The sequence below is a fragment of the Dermacentor albipictus genome, chromosome 1, assembly GCF_038994185.2.
Source record: "Dermacentor albipictus isolate Rhodes 1998 colony chromosome 1, USDA_Dalb.pri_finalv2, whole genome shotgun sequence".
Lineage (NCBI taxonomy): Eukaryota > Metazoa > Arthropoda > Arachnida > Ixodida > Ixodidae > Dermacentor > Dermacentor albipictus.
Window position 1 is genome coordinate 135,693,525 of NC_091821.1, and position 9,855 is coordinate 135,703,379.

Here is a 9,855-nt window from a genome sequence, read left to right on the forward strand (position 1 = left end):
AGCAGATATATTTTTTCTATACAACGCATATGAACAGAATAGCGTTCACCATCAGCTTCAGAAACTTGCAGCACCGAAAATGTCCACCAAAAGCTCACAAAATTCCACAACTCGAGACATTAATTTCGTAATACCTGCAGGAGAAACTAGAGCAGGTATAGAAGCACGTGGTGCTCGCAAGTAGGGAAAGAAGAAGAAGGCTTTGACGCGAAGAACACTTGGTCATGGTTGACATTCGGAGCAGTTTCACGGCCGGTTTCTCGGGACTAGGCTGTCGGCGGGGAGCCAACGTTGAATTGCAAGCAGCAACCACCCGGCCGCCTTCTGGTAAGTAGTCAGGCAACAGATGGGTCTCCATTACCGTCACAATTTCCGTTGTCTCTTGCTGGGCTGCGGTGCGGATGGCTGCTCTAACAACGGTGACTATAAAGGCGCAGGTTGGGGCGCCATGGGATTTATCTGGCGCCAGGAGCTTCCCACCGGAGGCGCCTTGGAGGCTGGAGCGGTCTGCTTGCGTGAGGCAAACCCACAGAAGGGGGAGCTCCCTACCATCTACGGGGACGTCGGCCAAAGCGAGCATGGCAGATCAGAGAGAAGCACTACCGGCCGAACAAGCGAGTGCAGCCAAGGAGGCCACATGAGCCGGGACTGTCCCCCTGCTCACTGTGGAGGACAACGACGATGCGTCAGGCGTGGCGAAGAAGGCCACATGAGCAGCGATTGAATGCAGACACGTGGGCCCGACACAGCGATATGTGGGTCGCTACGCTTGGCGTGCAGCCAGATTACGAGATTTGTGTGTATTTTGTCCTTTATTAGATCGTTATATATAAAGAAATTCTAAAATTTCTACTTTCTTGATGATTAGGATAATAAATATATTCTTCCACCGTGTACTAACTTGTATTCCTTTTGCGCAGAAGCCTTCATAACTTTATTATTCTCGTGTGTCGATGTGTGGTACATATAATACTTCACAACGTTCCATGTGACATCACAGGGGTATTTTACATTGCACGACACGCAATCAGAACAAATGAAAGTACTTCGGATCTAAGAAGAAATCTTATGCTTATCAAGCGTCAGAGCCCACAAATGCGGAGTTACAAGAAAGGGTGTGTGTTGTTCGCAGAATTATTGCTCGTTGTTAACAATGTGGCACTGGGCGTCAAGAGGAACACAAAGAAAAGGTAGGAAAATGTGACGTCACTTTTTGTTGTCAATTGCGCGATATAGGCCTGCGACTAACGCAGTATAATTAATATGTCCTGGAACTCGAAGCGATTTGGCTTTCCACTAGGCAGTGCAATGTAACTGCATACTCATTATGATGTACTGTTGTGTAGAGATCACCTGTTAAACAGGAAAATCGACGCATCGAAACACCGACCCTACGGTTGTCGCGTCCTATCGCGTCCTTCTACAAAGCACCGCTTCTTTCCGTATGGACGAGAGTATTCGGTCTTTGTGTTTGGCCGCATCGTCGCAAGGGCCGCTCAGTCTGTCTACCACCGCTGCCGCACGAAGGAGGCGAAACCGGACACTTGTTCAGCCTTCACACCTCATTAGCCTTAACACAACACGTGAAGAGCAATGAAAGCAACCTTGCAAACACCACCTCAAATTTTGCACTTATCAATCGGTACACTGGCACAACCAGAATTGACAGAGCACATGGAGGACCAAAACACGAAAACATGGGAGGAGGCATATTGTAGTAGACGAAGTTTGCGAGCGTGCCTGTGCGAACACCACAGAGTGCACAGCATTGTTACTCATCCAACGCAAACCCGTTTCATCCAGGACGCACTAAAGAATGCGTACATTTTATAAATGATAAATTGAGCACCTGATCTAACTGTTTACGAAACACATTTTGTTTGGATGAAATCAACATTGCTTTCTTTTAATTAAAACACGTCTTCTAACTGACAGTGTTTGGTCTCGCCTTAGTTATGCTTTAATCAAAACGCCGACCACCCTCCTTGTGGACGTCGCTGACACTTGGTTCTGGACAACTTTCGTCTCGACCCATGTGAATTTATTTTGAATGTCGCGCTTGCCAGAAGCAAATTATGGCTCGCTGCGTAAGCTGCGCTTGCTTGCAAAAACACTGTCCTGCACTCTGCAAATGGCGCTTGGGTAGGAGAGTTTTTCTTTAATTGTGGGGTTTTACGCGCCAAAACCACTTTCTGATTATGAGGCACACCGTAGTGGAGGACTCTGTAAATTTCGACCACCTGGGGTCCTTCAACGTGCACCTAAATCTAAGTACGCGGGTGTTTTCGCATTCCGCCCCCATCGAGATGTGGCTGCCGTGGACGGGATTCGATCCCCCGACTTCGTGCCAGGCAGCCCAACACCATAGCCACTGAGCAACCACGGCGGGTAATTTGGTGTAAGTAGCCTATGTCTTCGTATATCTAGTTCCACGCAATCTTTAAAAAGGCGGGTAATTTGGCGTAAGTAGCCTATGTCTTCGTATATCTAGTTCCACGCAATCTTTAAAAATCACCTGTGGCAAGTAGCACAATTCTTCTCCTTGAGTTGGATTTCTCGAAAAGGTGGGCATAACTACTATGGGAAATCGAAACACATATTCAAATTAATAACAAAAATCGCTAATTATTTTCTTAATTTTTACTTTACCGAACATATTGCAGTTTGCGGATTTTAGCTGGTGGTATAGCAAGACGCATCGATTGGAAACACGTTTACAGGACACCACTTTGGAGATATTATGTCCCAAAGTGTGAGACAACATACATGAGCGTTAAGTTACTTCCGAGATATTGCGCATTAAAGAGCAGTTTGTTAAAAAGTGCTCCAACAGTGCACTTTTGAGGCGAATTGCTGCTCACAGCTCTGGTTCCCTAACGGATGACTTCGCGAAAACGATTGCAGCTAACCTCGCCTCTGCGCAGGCCACGGACATATGACTCCTGCTTGAATCGTACAGTGACATCTTTGATTTCGGCGACAGGTCTTTAGGCCAAAAAGCTTTTCTTCACCACCGTATAAACACTGGAGATACGTATCCTATTCGCCGGCGTCCCAATCGTGTATCGCATGCTGAACGTCGAGTCATCCAATTAGAAGTGGACAAAATGCTCTGCAAAGGCGTCATCTAGCCATCAGCCATTCCTTGGCCTTCGCCTGTCGTCCTTGTGAAAAATTAAGATGGTACCTGGCGTTCTTGCGGCGATTACCGCCACTTAAACAAGATCACGCGAAAAGACGTCTACCCACTGCCACGCATCGATCACGCCTTGGACTGCTTGCACGGAGCGGAATATTTCTCGTCCATCGATCTTCGATCCCGCTACTGGCAAATTTCAGTTGATGAAATGTACCGCGAGAAGACGGCCTTCATCACGCCGGATGGCTTATATCAGTGCAAAGTCATGCGCTTTGGACTATGCAGTGCTCCTGTGAAATCTGAACGTATGATGGAGTCTCTTCTGCGGGGCTACAATGGACCACCTGTCTTTGTTACCTTGATGACGTTATTGTTTTTTTCTCCCTCGTTCGGCAGCCACCTTACCCGACTCGCTGTAATTCTTGCGGTATTCCGAAAAGCCGGCCTTCAACTGACTTCCACGAAGTGTATATTGGGGCGCCGTCAGATCAGTGTGTTGGGACACCCCTTTGACGCATCCGGTGTCCCACCATATCCGGAAAAGTTTCTCGCCGTACGCAATTTCCCTGTGCCACGTTCTGCCTTTGGCATACGCTGCTTCGTTGGCCTGTGTTCTTGCTTTCGCCGCTTCGTCAAAAACTTCGCCGACGTTGCTCGGCCTTTGACAGATCTTCTAAAGAAGAACACGCCATTCTCATGGGGCCCGGAGCAGACTCACGCGGTCGCCGCTCTCATCGGGTTGCTCACCACGCCTCCCATACTTGCCCGCTTTGATCCGTCTGCACCGACCGAAGTCCACACTGACGCAAGCAGCAATGGCATCGGCGCTGTTCTCGCGCTACACCAGAACGGTACCGAGTGCGTGATAGCTTACGCCAACCGCGTGCTGTCACCTGCCGAGAGAAATTACTCCATCACTGAGCCGGAGTGCTTGGCTTTAGTTTGGGCTGTCGCCAAGTTCCGGCCATATTTGTACGGCCGGACGTTTTCGGTTGTCACAGACCACCACGCAATCTGCTGGCTGTCTTCCCTCCGGGAACCGACTGGACGGTTTGGTCGCTGGACTTTGCGCCTCCAGGAATTTTCATTTAGTGTCCATTACAAGACTGGACGCCTCCACAAGGACGCTGACTGCCTCTCGCGTCACCCCGTAGATCCTCCCGATCCTGTTGCGCATGCTCTAGTGACATGCGTGATGGCGTTGACTGACATGACCGACATGCGCGCTGAAGAACTCGACGCATGCATCCTTACAGTCCATCATCGCCGCAGTGTAATCTGGCTGCACCGACGGGACGTGCCGCATGTTCGTGCTGCATGACGGCATCATCTACCGCCGCAACATCAACCCTGACGGCCCTGAGTTGCTGCTTGCCCTCCCTCTTCATCTGCGACCCGACGTTCTCGAACAAGTTCACGATGCACCGACGGCGGGACACCTTGGAGTATTGCGTACATACGACCGCGTACGACGCCGCTTCTTCTGGCCGGGCCTCTACCGCTCTATGCGTCGTTATGTCGCAACTTGCGAATTGTGTCAGCGCCGGAAGAAACCTCCCCTGGCACCTGTCGGACGACTCCATACCAGTGATGTTCCCTCTGAACCGTTCTTTCGGTAGGCCTTCACCTGCTAAGCCCTTTGCCGACAACGACTAGAGAAACAAGTGGATCTCCGTCGCAGCTGATTACGCGACACGCTACGCGATAACAAAGGCGTTGCCGACTAGTTGCGGAAGTGACGTCGCCGATCTTCTCCTTCACGACTTTATCCTCCAAAACGGTGCACCTCGACGGCTACTTACAGATCGCGGCCGCTCGTTCTTGTCTCGAGTTGTGGACGACCTCCTCCGCTCTTGTGCCACTGAGCACAAGCTGTCCACCGCCTACCACCCACAAACGAAACGTCTCAACCAAACAATCACAGAGATGCTGTAGATGTACGTCTCCAACGATCACCGCGACTGGGTCGCCGCGCTGGCTTACGTGACGTTCGCGTATAACTCGTCCCGACATGACTCCCCAGGATGTTCACTCTTTTATCTCTTGTGTGGTCGCGACCCCACACTGCCGTTTGACACCATCCTCCCTTCTGTGCTACGTGTTGCAACTGAGTACAGTCGTGAAATCATCTATCGTGCTCGCATGGCCCGTCAAGTCGCCCAATCTCATTTGTTCGCCCCACAGAATTTACAGAAAGAGCGTTGCGACCGCTGCCATCGCGATGTCAAGTTCGCACCAGGTGCTTGGGTGCTCCTCTGGTCACCATATCGTAGGGTTGGCCTCTCCCAGAAGCTTCTCTCTCGCTACACAGGGCCTTATGAAGTCCTACGCCAAATTAACGACGTCAATTACGAGATTTCGCCGCTACACTTTGATGCATCCTCAAGTCAGATTCCTGTGGACGTCGTGCATGTTTTGCCGCTGAAGCCATACTTCGCTGGCAATTCTTCGCCTGTCATGCGCCGACACGGTGCTTCGCCACTCGGGGGTCCTGTTACGCAAGGATGAGAGAAGAGTGACGAAGAAGATTGGCGACGCTGGCTGTTGCGTGTTGTTTGTGGTCAGCCATCTTAGCTATTCTGATTCATCCTGTATATATGTTGTAACAGGCACCCAACGGGGGCCCGGTCTCCCCCCCTCGAAATTAAGACACATGCCTCGCCCCTCCCTCCCCCTCCCCACGCCACCGCTTCTCACACACATTCATAAAGCACGGCCAAATCGACGTTGAAACTTGACAGCCATTCGGCGGTCAACATTTTGCTGCCTTTTTCACTCCTTTTAGATGGTGGTAGTTATATCGGCATCTCCTGGGGTGTGAAGGCCGGTTTTCTCATCGATTCGGTGCGCGCGCGATTAACTCGAGATGCATTCAGTAGTCACCGTCGTTTCGACGCGCGTCGCCGTTGCTTCGTTAGTTCAACCTTGTTTGTTTAGATCGACCCAGGGACCATGAAAGGGATTGAGTTCCTTCTCAGCTGGTCTGTATGCACATGGAACGAGTTGCGGCCAAAGGAAACGCCAATTGCGTTTATCTTTTCTTTTTGCTTCATTATTTCCTCGAATTATCGGCTTGCCGCGAGCCGTCTAACCTAGCCACTTCTATGCTCTGCTTATGTAGGTGTTTTTCTAACCTTCCGCGGTGGGCAAAGTACGTCTAGAATCGCACCGTCCTACGCCCTATGCGGTTGTACGGGACTGGCAGCCACGCATCGTTATGTAGCTTCTCAAACAGCCATACGAGTAGGTTGTGGCACTTGGTATTGGTCATATTCCGCAAATATATCTTTCTGTATAATTCTTCCAGAGCGAATCCAAAAAACGCGGCTATAGTCGGATACAAATTAAGTCTGCAGTGAAGCCTCAACCACGCATTCATAACCGCCAGCCACTGTTCCTCCGCGAGGCTTCAAGTAATTGGTGCTTCACATTTTTCCGGTTACCTAACAAGGCGGAAGCCACAAAAAAAGTTATTAGCGCGTTATTTTATACCTTTTCCCTCGCCTATTATTGTGGAATGGCCAAAGCCTAATTCTTTATTGAACTGAAATAACATGCCTGCTTTGCTGCAACAATTTGCTGTCAAGTTTCACTTGAGTTCGCACTGGAGTTTCATGAGTAAAACGGTTTCAGCAGTGAAATGAACGGCACCGACGACTTTTGAAGAGTGAAATGCTCAGACTCCAGACACTTTGTCCATGTCTGTTGAACACCTCATTGCTTCCGCCGATGAAAAGACCCTTCAGGAACACAAGACGCTCCGGAGGTATCAAGTACGAAGCCATTTTGAAAACGCCGAATGACGAAGATATTGTTTGCTTTTGTGATTGGCTGGGGAAGTAAATCCACTCCGCGCAGTTTGTGTGCCTTGGTTGCCAACTGCTGTTCTCCTTAAGTTGTATTCTACTAAAGTATTCTTTATTTGACATTTTGGCTTCTTTACTTGTTCTTGGAGTGTCCTTCGTGTTCTTCCTGCGCAAGTCCATTTGGCGTAGTTCCTTGTTTTCCAAGTAAAGGAAAGATGTATCGCACATGCGTACCTGTAAAATACACCTTATTTCATTTCTATTTTGTGGGTTTACCCGTTTTTTGGCCAATGTTGGACGTTATTCACATTTGTACTAGTAAAGGTACCGCCCCCTCATTTGCATAGAAGTTACCTTGGGTTGTCCCCCTCCCCCCCCCCCCCAAAAAAAAAAATCCTTGCTACGTGCCTGTGTTGCAAATATAGATTTTATATACTCGCAACATCCCCGTAAGAATATCATATCCCAAAGTGCGAGACAACATACATGAGCGCTCAGTTACTTCCGAGATGTTGCGCATAAGAGAGCAGTTTGTTAAACAGAAGTGAACTGACAGTGCACTTTTAAGGCGAACTTTAGGGCGCCTATCTCCACACTGGTGTCACTCTGGAATATCATTTAAAGTTGAAGCGCCTTGCGAACCCACCGGCTGCAATTCGTAGAGTGCACCATGTCCAATAAAGGAATTACTTAAGAAGTTGTTTGATGAAATTTTGTTAATTAGTTGTATATGTGCTTTCATTTTCCTTGCAAGCAATGTCCGCCTCAGAATAATCCAGATGAACGACTACATTTATGTTTGAATTACATTTGAATTACGTTTTTTTCTGCAACACGCAATTTTTTAAAAATTCCGTAAATTATGAAAATTATTACCCTGTATATTTCTTCATGTGGCGTCGCGTTTCCGAAAATGTGCTTTCTAACAAGTGACAGTGCCTATTAGCATTCTGAAGTGATTTCTCGGAATTCATGTGGAGTTGGAGTTCCCTGAACACTTTCTACAATTACTGAGGCTTCCTCTCTTTGTAGATAGCGCATCATATTCGACGGACGCATCCAAAAGTCGGGGCTTAAACTGTTACTCGCAGTAATTCATTGAAGTAAATGAAGGATTCATGAGGCCTGGCAATTTCGTTACGAGAATTCGCGCATTCGCCATCATGGTTTTATAACAGAATCACAGCGGTCGGTATTGATCACAGGCAACTTTGTTTCCTAATCAAATCATAAATTAAGTGGGCGGTATGCCACGCAGATTCCACCGCTGGCATTTATGTTTTCGTCTAATTTGAGCAAGTGCACCGCCTTTGATAGGCGTTCGTCAAGCGCGTGAGGGCAGCACCTGCCTCGTGCTGGGATATTTGCGTATTGTGCTTTGATTCTCTCCTGCACGCGCAGCTTTTTATTTCTATTTTTAACACATTTGCAGCTCCCTCTCGTCTCAAGTTTCTTTTTCGTCATCGTTGCCGAGGGAAGTAAATAATTTGATGCGCAGTGTAAATTTCGCCTAAGGAAGGGTTGGTTATTCAAGAATTATCTCGTAAATTATGCGCGGTAACAAGAACTTTCAGCCTTGGGCAGGAAATCACTACTTCTGTTGTATTCTGAAAGCAAGCTGGCAAGCTAAGTGCCAAAAATATAAGTAGATATATTTGTTATAGAGACAACATACGAGCAGAATAGCGTTCACCATCAGCTTCAGAAACTTCCAACACGGAAAATGGCCACTAAAGCTCACAAAATTCCACAACTCTAGGCGTTAAATTCGTAATACCTGCAGGAAAAATTAGGGCAGTTATAGAAGCACGTGGTGCTCGCAAGTAGAGAAAGAAGAAGACGAGGGCTTCGACGTGGAGAACACTTGGTCATGGCTGACATTCGGATCAGTTTCAGAGCCGGTTTCTCGGGACTAAGCCGCCGGCGCGGAGCCAACGTTGGAATGGAAGCAGCAACCACCCGGCCGCCTTCTGGTAAGTAGTCAGGCAACAGACGGGCCTCTATAACCCTCACAATTTCCGGTGTCTCTTGCTGGGCTTTTGTGCGTATGGCTCCTCTGACAATGGCTACTATAAAGGCGCAGGTTGGGGCGCCATGGGATTTACCTGGCGCCAGGAGCTTCCCAGTGGAGGCGCCTTGGGGGCTGGAGTGGTCTGCTTGCGTGAGGCAAACCCACAGAAGGGGGAGCTCCCTACCATCTACGGGAACGTCGGCCATAGGGAGCGTGGCCTATCAGCGAGAAGCACCACCGGCCGAACAGACGAGTGCAACCAAGAAGGCCACATGAGCCGGGACTGTCCCACTGCTCACTGTGGAGGACGACGCGGAGGCCTCAGGTGTGGCGAGGAAGGCCACATGAGTAGGGATTGAATGCAGACACGTGGGCCCGACACAGCGAGATGTGCGTCGCTACGCTTCGCGTGCTGCGAGATTACATGTTTTGTGTGTATTTTGGGGTTTATTAGATCGTTATATATAAAGAAATCTTAAAATTCCAACTTTTTTTGGTGATTAACATAATAAATATATCCTTCCACGTTCTACTAACTTATATTCCTTGCGCGCATAAGCCTTCGTAGTTTTATTATTCTCGTGTGTCGATGTGCGGTACATATAATGCTTCGCATTGTTCCACGCGACATCAAATGGGTATTTTACATTGCAAGACACACAGTCAGTACAAATGAGAGTATTTGGGATCCAAGAAGAAATCTTATGCTCGTCAAGCGTGAGAGCCCACAAATGCGAAGATACAAGAAAGGGTGTGTGTTGTTCGCAGAATTATTGCGTGTTAACAATGGGGCACTGGGCGTCAAGAGCAACGCAAAAGAAATTAGGAAAATGTGACATTAGTTTTTGTTGTCAATGGCGCGATAAAGCCCTGCGATTAAGGCAGTATAATTAACATTT

The 9,855-nt window shown here is 48.4% G+C and overlaps 2 long non-coding RNA genes across 2 annotated transcripts; both read left to right on the forward strand.

Annotated features, from left to right (window-relative positions):
- Window positions 1–200: 200 nt before the first annotated feature.
- LOC139055886 (uncharacterized) lies at window positions 201–896 on the forward strand. The gene is made up of 2 exons (XR_011511971.1): window positions 201–327; window positions 432–896. It is a non-coding gene; the product is annotated as an uncharacterized lncRNA (long non-coding RNA).
- Window positions 897–8,783: 7,887 nt separating this feature from the next.
- On the forward strand, window positions 8,784–9,488 carry LOC139055891 (uncharacterized). The gene is made up of 2 exons (XR_011511977.1): window positions 8,784–8,918; window positions 9,023–9,488. It is a non-coding gene; the product is annotated as an uncharacterized lncRNA (long non-coding RNA).
- The last annotated feature ends 367 nt before the right edge of the window (window positions 9,489–9,855 follow it).